This window comes from Psittacula echo (genome assembly GCF_963264785.1).
Source record: "Psittacula echo genome assembly, chromosome: 14".
NCBI classification, from domain to species: Eukaryota; Metazoa; Chordata; class Aves; order Psittaciformes; family Psittacidae; genus Psittacula; species Psittacula echo.
Window position 1 is genome coordinate 6,491,811 of NC_137750.1, and position 15,197 is coordinate 6,507,007.

Genomic DNA, 15,197 nt, shown 5'->3' on the forward strand with positions numbered 1-15,197 from the left:
CAGAACTTTGCTACTTGCTGATGAGAAATGAGAACACTAAAGAGAGCCAAGTGCAACCAGCAGCGTTTGTGGGTCAGGCGGAAGGAGCAGAGCAGCGGCAAGGCCGGCCTTGGTGTCCCTTCATCCAGAGCACACCACACACACGTGCTCTGCTTCAACCAAAACATGCAGCTTCGTGGCTTCTCTCAAAAGCCATAAAGACCATTTTAATTATAATCTGCCAAAAATAAAACTGCAGACTATTGGGATTGCAGGGAAGGTGTCTGCTTTGTTGGTGGGGAAGAACTGGTCACCTAAAGGTCTTGTCTCTTACCTTTTCATTGTTTTATATGGTGTTCTGCCTGGCATGATTGTTTTATCTCCCATTTGTACAGGACATTTACAGCCACACGTCTTACAGCACTGCTTTTCTGTAGTCAGGGTTTTCATGGACACCTTTCAGAGTTTACTTCATGATATTACAGCAAAGCTGTTTCTTTGTGCTGACAACTACAGACTTTCAACACTTCCTTATGGAAGTCTGTTGTTTCCAGTATGTTTCCCATTGTGTTTCCTTTGGCTTTTCCTGGTTACTGAGTATTTACTGTCCTTATCTGTCCTTGCCATAGGCTGCAGCGCATACACTCCAAGTGGGCTTTGGGCTCCTCACTTGGTGCCACTTATGCACCCACTTCCCCCCCCCAGAGTGAAAATGAAACTTGGTTTGGTTTTGCTGAGCTCTGTCTCTGGTAAAGTTTTCCCTGAGTGTTTCTGAAAGGACAGCACTTTTCTCCTCTCGTCTTCTGTAAGTGGAGCTGGGGCCTTGAGCACAGCCGTGGTGCCAAACGGCCTTCCCAAATTCAGTGACATCCAAAGGTGTGTCCTGAGCCAGCGCTTGTGCAAACAGAGCCAGGGAAACAGTCTCCTTGTAAGAATGAAAAGGAGACGAGGTGAGAGTGGACTGTGCTGGTTTGCTGCAGCCCTCTGCATGGTGTATGAGGCCTTGCAGCCTTTCCTGGTTGCCTTGTGCCCTCACAAAAGAGGCTGGCAACTGGGATGCTGTCTGTGAAACCAAGAGCATGCTGTGTTCGTAAGGGGAAGATGACTTGACCTGGCGCAGGCACATGCCAAAGACAGGCTGTTGTGTGGCAGGACAGTTTGGCTTCCGATTTGTGTGCCTTTAATTCAGAGGGTGAAAACTTTCCCTTTGAGGAGAGCAATGGTGAAACCTGCTGCAGCATGGCACACGTTCAGAACGGCCCAGCTTCGAGGGGTGCCGAGGCTGCAGGATGTGCTGTGGTTGTAGGAGGTGGCACCTCATATAAGGGCTGGTGGCTGCTTTGCTGCAAAGTGGGGCGTTCTTTCAGTTTTATGATGTTCCATCATACAAAAATAAAGGTCTGTGTGAGGCGTTTGTGTGGTACATTGCTGTGCAGGCTGCTCTGTACCTAATAGCTGGGGGACAGCACTTGGTTGGGTGCTGCTTGAGTGGTTCCTTTTGCAGCTGTACAAGATGTGTTGGGTGCTGGGGCTGTGCTGCTCTCCCCAGGCTCTGCTGATTTCAGAGAATCCCAGGCTGGTTTGGGTTGGAAGGGACCTTAAAGCTCCTCCAGCTCCAACCCCTGCCAGGAGCAGGGACACCTTCCACTAGAGCAGCTTGCTTCCAGCCGTTCCAGCCCAGGGCTGTGTGGCTCAAGGCATTCATCAGGATTTGAGCTCTTAAGTGGTGGCGGCTGAATTAAGGTCAGAAAAACCACAAGTCAGAAAGCACCAGAAGCATCTTCCCGTGGAGCAGTATGGTGGCAGCTGGCAGGCACCAGCTCCCCATGGGGACAGCAGGACCCAGGTACCACTGGCTGTCACCTTGCCTCCTCGTGCCAGATGGACATCACCAAGAGATCCCTGCACTGCTGTTGGCTCATTGGCCAGTGCCAGAGCTGATGGATGCCTCCCTGGGAGGGCTGCACAAGGAGAGGCTGGTGTGGGCAGACCCTACCTGGGCTTACCAGACACTTGCAGTGGGCTGGGACACACCAACAAACACTGACCAGGAGATCTGGAGCTGGTTTTGCTGCAGCCGTTGTTCCCAGGCAGTCAGAGACAATAGGAAGAGATGAAGGAGATAATGTTGAGTGCTGTTTTTCCACTATTAAAATGACACTCAGCAATGTGGAAATCGCTCAGGATTTGTTTAGTTAACGACTCTGCACTGCAGTTTTCCAGCATGTGGAAAAAGTTGGGGTTTCTGTTTGAAGTGATGCTCGACTGTGTGGGAGCGCATCACTGGGACCAGCGTGCCACTGGGACCAGCAACCTTGGAATTCGTCTGCCATGAAGGAAAGGCAACAAGTCAAGTGTTGGGCAGGACAGCAGGTTTCTGAGGTCCTTTTGTCCTGTCCCCAGGATCCCCTTCTCCTTTGTGACTCTTTGGAGTGAACACAAGGAATAGAAAAGAATCAAAGCTTCTGGCCCTGACAAAGGAGTAAAGTGAATCCTGGGAACAATGACCCTCATATGGCTTCTCTCCTCAGTCGCTGCGCTGTTCATTGCATTAGCTGCAGCTGAGCAGCCAAAAATAGACCCTTGCAAAGGTAAATAGTCAGCATAAGCCTCTTTAGACTCAGCTTTGAGCTGACGCATCCTTCTGCCTCCCGCTGCCGGGGGGAAGGGGAGCAGGGCGAGCGGGAGAGAGCTCACCAAGGCTTTGATCCTGGCAGTGAACAGCAATGCAGCGGGGAGCCGACTGTGTGGAGAGCGGTGCGAGCAGGCAGCCCAGGGCTGTGCCTGCCACGTCCTGCCCCACTGAGCCCCCGGTGTGGCACCGGGCACGGGGCGGGGATGCGCCCGTGCTGCTGCACTGGGGAAGATCCTTGGCTGTGCCTGGAGCCAGGAGGCAGCTGAACTGCCTCGGCCTCGCTGCCCGCTCCGGGTGTGTTTGGACAGGGCTGTTTGGCTGCTGTGTTCCAGGGGCGCTGCCTGGCCAATGAACAATTACAGCTCATGAGAACAAAGAGACTCACCTGAGTTATTACAAGCACCAAAGAATTTAAAACCCAGCTTGGCTTGGCCCCGTGGGCTGCCTCATTAATCCCATTGGCTCTGCTTGGGTCAGGAAAAGGGACCAGTCTGGCCAGCTGCAGTTCATGGTCACATCCTGCTGCAGGGCGCTGGTCCTGCCCTGCTGGCGCTGCTGCTTTAGGGAGTGCTCCACTCCCCATTTACTCTTCTCATTTAAGCATTCAGAACCACAATGTGCAATGAGGGAACAGAAGCAGAGGCCAACCGGAGCTGTGCCAGCGGCACCGGCTTGCACTTGCCATGGGGCTACCGGTGACTCCGCAACAAGGAGATCCCATGGGAGCTGGTGCTGCCCATCCTGGGCATGCTCAGCCCTTCCCCAAACTGAGTGGCACCCAAAAGCTGCTGGGTTCCCCCCTTCGCTGTCCCCGGAGCTGCTCCAGGCCCAAGTCGCTCCTTAAATATTTTTGTGACCAATTTTCTTGCAGTCTCTGCCTCAGCCAAGAGCTCCAGCATCATCCACGTACCCCAAATCACTGCTCTTTGAATGGAGCTCATTTCTTCTCCTGGTTATGAAAGGCGACTCTCTCTTGGTTCGAGCTTAAAAGCGGCTTTGAAATGCAGTTCTGCTGTGAAGGTTTGGGCTCTCCTGCTTCAGAACCTCTCCAGGTCCCACTGATGAGCTCTGGCCTCCCTTCAGGCCGTGCCTGCTGCCACGCTGAGCTTTCTGCCCTGTCCCACCTCCCTCACATCGGGTGCCTGACATCCTGGTTCGTTTCCCTCCTCTGCAGACTGATGTTTTCTAACAAAAAACGAGGCTCTTTTCCAAGCTTGTCGCCTGCCCGCGCCCCTCAGCCCCTGCCCATCACCGCTGCTCCCGGCCCCGCTGCTGCATCCCTGCTCCAACAGAGGCCAGAACTTTCAGTCTGAAAGCATTTGACCTGTAACCCATCTGCAGCGTTTGCCTTGATGTGCCCACAGGAGCTGGGCACCGTTTTCTATTGCAGGAACTACCTGAAGGTGCCGTGGCTGGGAGCAGCTTCCCCAGCCCAGTTTTGTGTGAGCACATTCACCTGCCAAGCACAGAGCGCTTTAATAAGAGAATATTTGGGTAATGTTGTCATGAAGCAAGTTCTGGGTGAGGAACCCAACAGACTGGTTTGGGTCTGGGGTGAGATGCTTGAATGCACCCAGCTCCAGGTCGCTCACAGGGGCAGTGCCCATGGACCAGCCCCACTGCAGCATCCCTCACCAGTCCTGGGGGCAAAAGCCACCCTGGTGCTTCAGCCCAGGGGTAATTAGAAGAGATGTTAGCTTGAAACTGATAAAGGAAATAACAGCTGATGGCAACAGTGCTGGAGAGAGGCTCCAGAGCGGATTTTGGCTGTGCAAGCCTTTGAGCTCTCTGGCTGCCAGTGCAGCAGGGCTTGGAGAAGGAAGCAGGGGCTATGCTGGGCTCTCACCCGTGGCATCAGGGCAGGGACTGTCCCCAGCCCCTTCTCCCTTTCTTGGAAAGCTCAGCCCCATCCCTGGGGAACAGGGGAGATTCCCCTGTCTATGTTGGTTTGTTTCCAAACCCATCACTGTCTGCAAGCTGCTGCCATTTCAAGTGATGCTCTGCAGCTCACCTTGACAGCAAAGCCCTGGCCCATCTCCTGGCAAAGGAATACCGCAGGGGTGGTTTTCCTTGTTTCCCCTCACCAGCTCGCTGTCCTGCTCAGCACACGGACATCCCCGTCCAGCCATGGGACAGAAAGCAGAAAACCAAAGTGAAATGCATCCTCCTGTTAAAGTCCCCAGGACCAGGACACCTGAGTGTGAACCCTGGCCTGGGATCTGCTTTCGCACTGGGACCTGCTCCAATCCGTGCTGCTCCGGCTGCACCATGGGGTGTCCTCTCGTGTTTTGCTGGGTTCGGGTGGTCAGAGGAGCCCCAGTGAGACAAGAACCACCCTGCCGCAGGTGCCTTCTTGCAGCAGAATTACCCAAGCGAGTTCTTGACAGGGAAATGGAAGGGACCGGGGTCTCTGCAGCCCGCTGGGACACAAGGAGCCATCCATGACTCCTGGGGCCCTGGAGTGACCCAGTGACACCGGGTGTGCCCCAAGCCCCTGCAGTGAGCACGGGGACAGCCCAGACAATGCAGTAAAAGGGACCTGGTGCCAGCCGGCGCTTCCAGGGGTGCTTTTTAGTGACTGGAAGAGATTCTCCAGCCACCCCTGACCCTCTGCGGTGCCCAGACAGAGCAGGTCCCTCTGAGCTGAGCTGGCTGCAAGCCCAGTCCCGGCCCAAGCTCCGCTTCATGTGGTGAAGCAGCAGCGTGGAGAAGGAACAGCCAAAGCCTCTTGCTGGCACTTTTCACATTGTTTGGCTTGGGTTTGTCTTTCAGGAACCACAAACGAGCTGAGCTGCTTCTCTCTGCAGCTGGTGCTTGACCAGCCTTGGAGGTGACAGGGGTAGCAGGGAGGAGGCTCTGGGCACCAGGCATTCGCCAAAGCCCTCCCTGCTCCGGAGGTTTCCCACCTGCTCCCACATGTGGGGAGCTCAGCATCCGCAGGGCACACAGGGCTGGGAGGGGGATTCTGTGTCCTGCCTGCACTGAGCCAAGGTTGTGCCTCCATCCCCTCCTTCGGCTATGTGAAAACAGGGTCAGGCCTGGTGACCGCAGGAGAGTCACAGCCCCTCTGATGCAAGCTCAGGGAAGCCTCTGTGCTGAGCCTGCTCCAGCACCGCTGCCGGGAGGAAAGGGTTAAGGAGCTGCCAGAATGAGACCAGGGAATTCAGCTGCTGACGCAAGTGGGAGATCAGCAGGTGAAGCATCCCCATACAGACACTGCAGCATCACCGGCTCCGCTGCCTGGGCTGCGAGTGGGTGACAAACTCACCGCCATGCAGAGAGCAGACCGGGACCTGGCTGCCACCCATGAGCACCCCGGGGTGCCCACTCTGCTTCTTGCTGCCAAAACACGGCCTGAACCACCCCTCCTCCTGCAAGTTGCTGCTGGAAGGATGCTCTGTGGTACCTGGATGCTCACAGGCATCACAAGGAGAGGCAGAGCTAGAGTCCTGCAGGGGTTGGGCGCCATGGGGCAGGAAATGAGAGTCCACACATGCTGAGCACCTGGTCCTGAAAAATCACTTGTCAGGGGTTTGGGTAATAAAAAGACTTGGAACAAACGAGGCTGAAATTTGTGACACAGGAAGAAATGGCCAACCAAGACCTGGGGCTTTTGAGGCTTTTCCCCTGCATGGGATGGGATGGAACTGGGGGTGGGATGAGGGCACCCATGGGACCACATCACTTGGCTTCTCCTGAGCTTCACAGACAACACACAAGAGGAAGCCAAGGCTGCAGGCAGGAAGCAACAAGGGAAGAAGAAGGACCTTGCGGGGAGAACAGCCCCACAGAAAGTGGGGAGCAAAGAGGACACATCCCCCCGGCACATGCAAATGGCTGGAGCAAGCCCTGAGCTTGCCAGGGCTGGGATGGCCCTGAGAGCCCTCCAGGATGGGGAGGTTCCATGGAACTGGGGCTGTTTCCCTCACAGGCTGGGGCGCGGGCTCTGCTGCTGGAATGGGGCAGTGGCTGCTGCGGGGCTGTGGACCCGGTATCACCGGGTGTGCGGCTCATGGTGCTGAGGACTCCTCGGAGCAGAGCTGCTGCCCAGGCCACGTGTGCTGCCCCTCCAGCAGCCAGCTGTGGAGCCGGGCCCCGTGGCAGCGTAATGGGATAATCGATGGCCCATTGTTGCTGGGCTTAATTTCGCCGTTCAGGCAGGGAACGAGCAGCGTGACCGTGCGGAAGCACGAGCCGAGGCAAGGGAGGGACCGGCCCCGTGTCCCCTGCAGCCAGGGGCTGAGCGGGCCCCGGAGCCGGTCTCACCGGGACTGCAGCCCCCAGACCCCGGCAGCCACGTGTGGGGTGCGAGGAGGTGCCACCAACGGGGATCTCCTTTGCTTTGTGTAATGCCAGGTCTAAGATGGCTGCAGCCGGGCTGAGCGCTACTGTGCTGCCAAAGCCCCTTTGCCAGCTCAAGCAGGAGCCTTTGCCAAAGGCCCCAGTTAATGCCATACGGGAGGGATCCCCCGCGCCGCTCGCCGGGATCTCGGCCCCTTGCACGGCCCCAGCCCCGCAGCACCCACACTTTGCCCTGCTGCTGGAGGTGCCCACCCCGATACCTGGGAATCGCCCTTCCTCCTCACTGTTTATCTTCCTCGCATTCCTCCGGGCTGGCTCACACCCACCCGGCAGCGCTGCCGCACGGTCGGGCTTTCCTCACAGTCTGATGGGGCTGTTACCTGCCCGTCTCTGTTGTTCCCTCTGTGCTTTGGTGAGTGCTCAGGTCCCTGGGGTCAGCCAGAGCAAGTCCCCAGAGGGACTGAGTCCTGCATCACCCCAAAATCCCACTGCCTCCACTTTGCTCCCCACTGTTGCCCTCTGGAGCTGCCTGGTTTGACTGCATTTACTGCATGGACTGCAGGTACTGCAGGTGCTGCTCATCTGCTGGACCTCAGCTCACTGAACACCTCCAAGCTCTGGTCCTCAGCTTGTGTTACAAAAGCTCCTACATCACTTTGGTTCAGCCAAAACACACAGACACACCAGTGCTGTATCTGCCACCCCATAATGAGCTATCGAGGTTACTGCTCCTTCTCCTCTGCCTCAGCTCCTGCCGCATCCTCTCCCCTTCAAGACCTCTCCGAGCCCAGGCATCCCCCGGGATGGATTCGCAGCGTGATTTCAGCCTGGATTTCATCTCCATGCTCTCAGCCCATGCCAGTCTCTCCGGGTCCATCCAATTCCCATGTTTTGGTCTGTGCCACCCCTCTTGAGTCAGTCTCAGCTGCAAACACCCTCCCTGATCCACGGACTGTAACTGCCCCTGGTGAAGAACAACATTCCAGAGGAGCAGCCCTGGCTCCACAGCCTCGGAAGGGCACCTGAGGCTGTGTCCAGGGGGATCTTGGCTGCAGCTCGGGCCGTGCTCCTGCAGAACCGTGCAGACGCGCTCTCAGCACCCCGCGCACCCATGGGTGCTGGGCTGAGGGTTTGCCCATGGCGGCAGCCCCCGGGACTTCCCAGCGCAGCGGCCGATGCGGAGGGAGCAGCGCCAGCGCCCTCCCAACGCTGCCTTTTATGGCCCTGCTGCAACCCCAGCCCAAACATGGGCTGAGGAGCGGCGGAGCTGGAGCAGTCCAGGGCTGAGCAGCGCCGTGCCTGTGTCGGCAGCACCCCCTTACCTGGGGGCTCCTCAAGCGCCCTGCACTGCTGCATCCCCATCCCCCTGCTCCTCACAGCCCCCATCCCTGCCCCACACAGCCCCGTCCATGCCTTGGACATCCCTACATCCATCCCTGGCTTGGATGTCTCCACATCCATTCCCACCTCGTGCTCCATCCACACTGTGCCCAGTGTGTTCACTGTGTCTTCACACCTCCCTGTCGCCCACAGGGGGGACAAGGCTGCTGCAAGGGGTAGTCCAGGACTGAACCGCGCCGTCCCCTCCAATGTGAGGAGGCTGCACGTGCTGTATTTCCTGGCTGCGGGCAGTAAATCCCCAGGGACTAGGACAGTGGCTGTGTTTTAATGACAAGGCTCCATGAATCAGCCCTGCAGTTGTGTGCACGCTGCAATCCCGCCTGCTGGGCAGACCATCAGCATCACCAAAGCCCCCAGTCCCAGGCTGAAGCCACAGCTCTGCCCCGCTCTGATGCTCACCTGCATCCTCTGCTCTCGCATTGGGCCCCGCTGCTCTTTGCTGGTCAAAGCAGCCAAGCTGCTTAGCTTGGCTCATTTCTCACATTGTCCTGACTCTTCCCAGCTGCTGGAAGCCTGAGACTGTCTCAGCCCCCAGAGAGTCCAGTGCCAGGGGCTTTATCCCCGCAAGAGATAAAGCAGGGGATGACCACAGCACATGCTGCTGACCTGGAGGATGGTCCTCCAGACTGGGACAGCTCCTTAATCTATCACAGGGAAACCCAACCAGATCCAACAGCTGGAGCATGGAATTGTCCCTGTTGTGACTAGAAGCAGCAAGCACATTTCCAGAAAGAGCTCTTAACCTGTTCCACCGAGCTGGTGGAGCTCCCACTGCACAGAGCTCTCTGTGAAGGTCCGTGGGCAGTCAAAAAGCTGCTCCACTTCCCAGTGGCGGTGGGGTTCAGGGGATGGGCTGTGCCAAGGAGGACAGGATGAGGCACAGTGCTCCCAAGGGTGCTCGGCACATGGATCCCCAGCAGCAGGGGACGCGGGGTGGCTGCAGGAGGGCGGGCAGAGCTGCTGCATTTGCTACGGGGTTAGGGGTGAGCTCAGGAAGCAAAGCATCGCTCGTGCTGCCCATGCGGGTGCTGGAGTTCCCAGACCCTGCCCGGCATCCCCAGGGGAAACCAGGCAGTGAACAGCAGCCTAAGAATAGGTGGCCGGGGCACAGAGAGAAGGGGAAATGAGAAGGGTCCGCAGCTCGCCAAGGATCAGCCCCCGGCCCAGCCGCGGCCCCGCTCAGCCTCGCCGAGAGGTTTCGCCTGCCCAGAGAGGTCCTTGCTGTGGGGTTTCTCAGGCTGCAGGGCTCTCTGGACAGGAACACCCTGCTCTCACTGTGATGCTGCTTTGCCACTCTCCTGTGTGTGAATTTCAACACCTTCACCTGAACATCCACCATGGAAAAGCATCCAAAGGTCAGGCATCAGCACCCGCAGAGCCCAGGACAATGTCACTATGGGCCAGGACCTCTCTACCAGGCAGGGGCAGGGCCAACTTGAGTCCTTTAGCAAATACTCAGCTCTGTACACCCAAATGCAGGTAGTCCTGTATATACACCAGTCCAAGGAGGGGCTGAGGTTGGAGGAGCCAGTCTAACCAGTCAGCCACCAGTGTGCCTCCCCAGCAGTGCTCACCCAGCTCCTGCGTGGCTGTTTCACCCCGGTGTGAGCTGGGAGCCCAGCGCCTGCTCTGCCCTATCCAACACACAGTGGACTTGCCACTTATCCTTGAGGTGTAAGGAATGTACACACGGTCCCATCCGCATCCCAGCACAGGGCTGAGCTGTCTGCAGCAGTGACCCATGCAGGGTGCCTGAGCCCCACAGATTGGCAGGAGCAGGAACATGGAGTGGGGACCCCAGCACTGTGACACACAGTGGTGGCTGCTTCGTCTTGAGGCCTATGACCCTGTGGCTTTCAGCCCTGCAAACACAGATGGGTTCCTGCCCCCAGGCAAACCTGTCCTTCTAATGGGTTTAATGTGGTTGGGCTTGGGTTGCCCTATAAGGAGCTTCATGGCAGGAGCTCTCTGGTGACAGTGCAAGGCGCAGGGCGGGCAGCACGGCCAGAAAATCTTTGTGAACCCTTGAAAGCAGCAGCACTCGGTGCAATCTGCTGCAGGGCGAGGTGCCCGGGCAGGCACTGTGGAACCTCCTTGCACCAGACATGGGCTCCGGCTGCACCAGCCGAGGCGATGCTTGAGCACTGGCAGGAAGGAAGAGGCAGCATCACAGGGAAGGGCTGTGGGAGCTGTGCCGCTGCTTTGCTCAGGTGCAGGAGGATGGAAACGGCCTCACCACAGAGCCACAAGCGCTTCCTCCCTCTGCCTGCACCGATGCAGCCTGCACGCAGGCGGCAGCGCCTTCAAAACTGTCACAGGCTGTGGTGGCTGCTGGTCACAGCCATGGATCAGCCAGAGAGGAGAAGCAGAGGAGCAGCAGCACTCGGTCAAGTTGTGGCTGCTGAATCCACCACAGCAGCTCCTAGCTCATTCCCAAGGGAACCACGTGCCCGGAGCAAGGATCCTGTGGCCGTTTGTGTCAGGAGAGACCCAAAAGTGCAGCCACAAACCCACTCATTGCACAGACACAGCACCAAGTGCTGGGAGCTGCAGCTCATTGTGCCACCGGCCAGGATGCCACAGCCCTGGGGAAGGTGCCTCTGTCCGTGGCAGGGGTTTGAACTGGATGGGGTTTAGGGTCCCTTCAACCCCAATCAGGCTGGGATTCTGTGATTCCAAGAATTATCCGTGACCACGCACCCTTTGCCATGTGCCAGCCTCGCCATGTGCCATTCCTGGACCGTGGGCTGGGACAAGTGCTGACACAGCCCTCGCCTGCTCCTCTTCCTGCAGCTCCCCGAGCGGTCCCAGCCCAAACCAGTAATTACCACTCCTGTCTGTGGGCAATTACCCATCACTGCCCGGGGAGGGGAGGCTGCGGCATCACTTGGGATCAGCGCCACGGGGTGTGATGGCTCTGCCAGAGGAGCCGGTCCCTGCAGCGGGTGGTGCCCACAGCACTGGTGCTGGCATGGGAAGGCTGCAGCTTTCCCTGCTTCCCTTTCCTCCTCCCCATGCCCTGTATCCCGGTAGCAATTCTCCACCACACCAGTCCCCCTGCCCTTCCCCGGCAGCTCATGGCAGCACCCTGGTGCAGCACTCTCCACAGCTGCAATCGCTGCAATCACAGACAATCAACCTATCAATCAATTGATCAATCCATCTATCAGTCAATGTCTGCACTTAAATACTTTGGCATGACTAGCACAGTTCCTTTTGTAGCTGGGGAAGACTTCATGGGTGCTTGTCCCTGCCAGGAGGAGCTGTTGCATGGGTGGGTGTTAAGGCAGTTTGAGCACGGGATGAGGCCGTTGGGTGACCTCTGGGTGTGCTGCCCCCCAAGAAGCCCAGCTGAAGCCCCTTCTCCAGGCTCAGAGGAACAGTCTGATGTAGGGTGAGCAGAGCCTGACACTGCCATCCCCATGGGTGTGTGCAGCCCCAGCTGGCTTTGCAGCCATGTGAGTGGAGGAATCAGGTTTTGCTGCATGTGGCAGCTCCAGCGGTGTGTTACTGCTGAGGCTCAGGTGGTGGTTTATCTCCCAGCGATGATTTGGGGACTGGTTTTCCCTGTGTTTAATGCTTTCAAAATAAACCTCAGGTCGAAGTTTCTGATCTTCTTTCAGTTTGCTCATTGAAATGTCAGATTGATGCTTCTGTGCTCCCAAGCCCCAGCCCTCCCACTGAAGCCATCTCCCTGGCCGCCCATGCAGAGTCAGAGCAACCCAAGAAGCTCCAGACAAAATCCTTCCCTGGAAGCTCCTGTAACTGTCCAGCAACTGCAGCTGCATCACCTGCCTTCATCCCACCGTCAGACTACACAGGGTGAAACCCGTGCCCAGTGACTCCTTTGCGTGGTCAAGGCTTTGTACTAGATCCCAATCTTGGACTGTTTCCTAGAGAGGGATGGGGACCCTTCCGCAGGTCTGTGCTTTGACTCACCTCATTGGGAGCAGGTTGGTGGTTTTGCTCATTAAGGAGTGTGGAGGCCTGGCTTCTGCTTGCTCTGATGGGGAAGTATCTGCCTGGAGGCTTCTGTCCTTGCACCTCTGGTGTGAAATGAGCTGCAGCTTCTCAGCCTGGCTCCCAAGGAAAAGGGAATTTCTTGTTCTCCTCTGGAGCTTGTTGGAGAGTCACTGGGGGAAGCCCTGGGAAGCTGCAGGGGATGACTTCTTCCCACTGCCTCTGCTGATGGTATTTCCAAACCACCACCTGACCTCTGCTCTCCTCAGCAGAGCCTCCTGCTTCTCCCACTCTCTGCAATGGGTGCGTAGCTCCCATCTGCTGGAGAGGGGAGAGGAAAGCCCAGACCCACCTCAGGGCTGTTATGCCAGGGCCAGCCAGAGCCATCCTGGCTCCTGGGCTGTGCGTGGGACTTTGGTGTTCCCTGTGTGGCTTCTGCTGCAGAGGAGCCTTTGTGCAATACGCTTTACTTGGGTTTGTGTCCACAATTCTACCCGACTCCAGTGGCTTCTTCTCTGATTTTGTAGAGCGGCTCCAAAGCGGGGCTGTCTGGGGCTTGCAGCCTGTTGGTGCTGTTTGTTTTCCCATGGAAGTGCATGGAGCGGACTGGAGAAGCTTGCTCAAAATATCTCAGTCCTTTCACAATGCTGAGCAGCTCCTCGCTGCTGCCACCAGTGACTGCAGCCTCATGGAGAGACATGCGCAGCCCCACTGCTGATGGAGAGAAATCTCATCACTGCTCTTGGCTGCAAGGAGCAGCATCAGTTTAAGTGATAAGAGGTGGAAGAGAGCTCGGAGCTCAGCCCTCCGCAGGGCTGCTCATACGGCAGACGATGCACATCAGGCTCCCTGCAGTGAGCAAGGGAAGGGTTCCCATCTCCCTCTGCCCCACAGCCCCCTGCTCTCTTCCTGAGTGGGAATGCTTCCCAGTGCTCACCGCCTGTGGTCCCAGGCAGTCTGCATTGCCATGGGATGTGGGGCAGGCAGGATCTGCTCCCATCAGGTGGGTGCTGAGCCCTGTGCTGTGGAAGGACAGTCGTGGCTGGGGACAGAGGGATTCCAGTGCCTCTTTCCTCTGGATTTCCCCTGACTTGCCTGACTCTAAGAAGATTAAGGACAGATGGTCTCTGAGGCACCCATGCTTAAGGCTGGGGGTGAAGATACAGTGGAGAAGGGCCCTGGGGAAGGGGGGTTATTCCCATCCAAGTCCCCAAAGGATGGAGTCTCCTGGAACCTGCTGTTAGGTGCTGCCCTCCCTGCAGCTCCATAAGGCTGGGCAGTCACCTCCTTCCTTCAGGGCTGCCCCATCCATGGGGGATTCCAGGGTGCCCACACAATGACCACCCTGGGTACCTGTGCCACGTGTACTCTGTGTCTCAGCCCCTGCACAGGAGCAGGCTCCATTGTGCTTTGTTGAACCGCCATGGAAGCACACAGTGTACCGACACGTGCCTCATTCGGGGGCATTCTGCAGGCAGCCTCTCCTCGTCCGTGCTTGGAAGCAGCTCCAGAGAGAAAATTCACTCAGCACGGCCCCGGCTGCAGCGATGCACTTGTGAAGCCGTTCAGATTTCCACGTGATGACCCAGTTCAGGGTGGTTTTGCCTCTGGATTTTCCCACTGCTGCTGCCTCTGGGTAGGTGATGGCAGCTCCAGACCCTGCTGCTGTGCTTGGGTTTAAAGCCACCAGCTTGTTCCACACTGACAGCCCCAGCCTCGAGTGCTCAGACTCTATGAGCATTACAGTGCCAGCCACCCCGAGCACTGGTTTTCTTCCTGCTGCAGTGTCTGAAAATGCTCGTGTGTGCTCCACGGCCCTGGATGTTTTCCTGAGAGCTCTGAAAAGTGAATAGTTTGTGGCAAAAGGGGGTTTTGCTGCATTAGAAAGCCCGTTACACTGGGGGCAGGGCGCGCATCACTTCAGCTGCTGGAGTGAAGGTGCTGGGATGCTCCAGGGGTTTTCAGTGCCTGTGTTGGAGTGAATGCCAGCCCAGCCTCCAGCAGAGTTGTCTCTTCCCTCATCATTTGAACCAGCCCTGGCCAGCAGTCACTCAGCACCAGTGGTGGGTTTGAACCGTGAGGCAAAGGGGCAGCTCGTGTTTAGAAGGAGACAATAATTGCAAGTCAGAACTGCTTGTTCAATACTCTATTGACAGATTTGCCTTGGCAACCTGGAGCAGGGTTTCATTGTCTGCATCTTACCTCATGGCATCCTATTGATTGAGTGGTGGGTTTTGTTTTTGTGGGTTTGCTTTTTCCCCCTCCCCAAGCCTACCTACTCGTCCTTTTCTTGTCTCCAGCACAGTGTTGACCTCAGCACAGGCTGTATTATAACCTGGTTTTCAAACTGACCACAACTCCAGATGTGAACCAGGGCAGACAAAAGCAGAAGGGCAAACCCAGGAGCCCCATTGGCCATGGCTGTGGGTGACCAGATAGGAGGAATGAAAGGGACCAGCACTCTCCCCCTCCAAGGACACCCTCACATAAGAGTCACGAAATCTGCATCTGGCCGCAGCAAGATTGGCCTTGGAGGGAATGCTGTAACTGTTCATGAATTAACTTTCTGTTCTTTGGTGCTTTGTCTGGTGTGATCCCGGCCCTTTGGGGCTCCAGCAGGAGCCCTTGGCCCCACCAGGGCACCCAAACTGCAGCCTTGGAGTCATGTCGGTGGCACTGGAGGGTTACAGCTGAGGAAGAATTGCTGGTTTGAATTGCTAATAATGATATAGACTAATGAGCAACATCAGAAATGATGGCATGTGTAATCAGTGCCGCTGATAGCAGCATCCAGCAGGTCTGCGTACGGGGCGAGGGGAAGTGAGTACCTCGTGTTTCAGGGGCAGAACCTGGCCCTGGCTCTGGGGTAGGAACTTGATAAATAATGATGAAAATAATGAACCCAGACAGACCTCAGCTC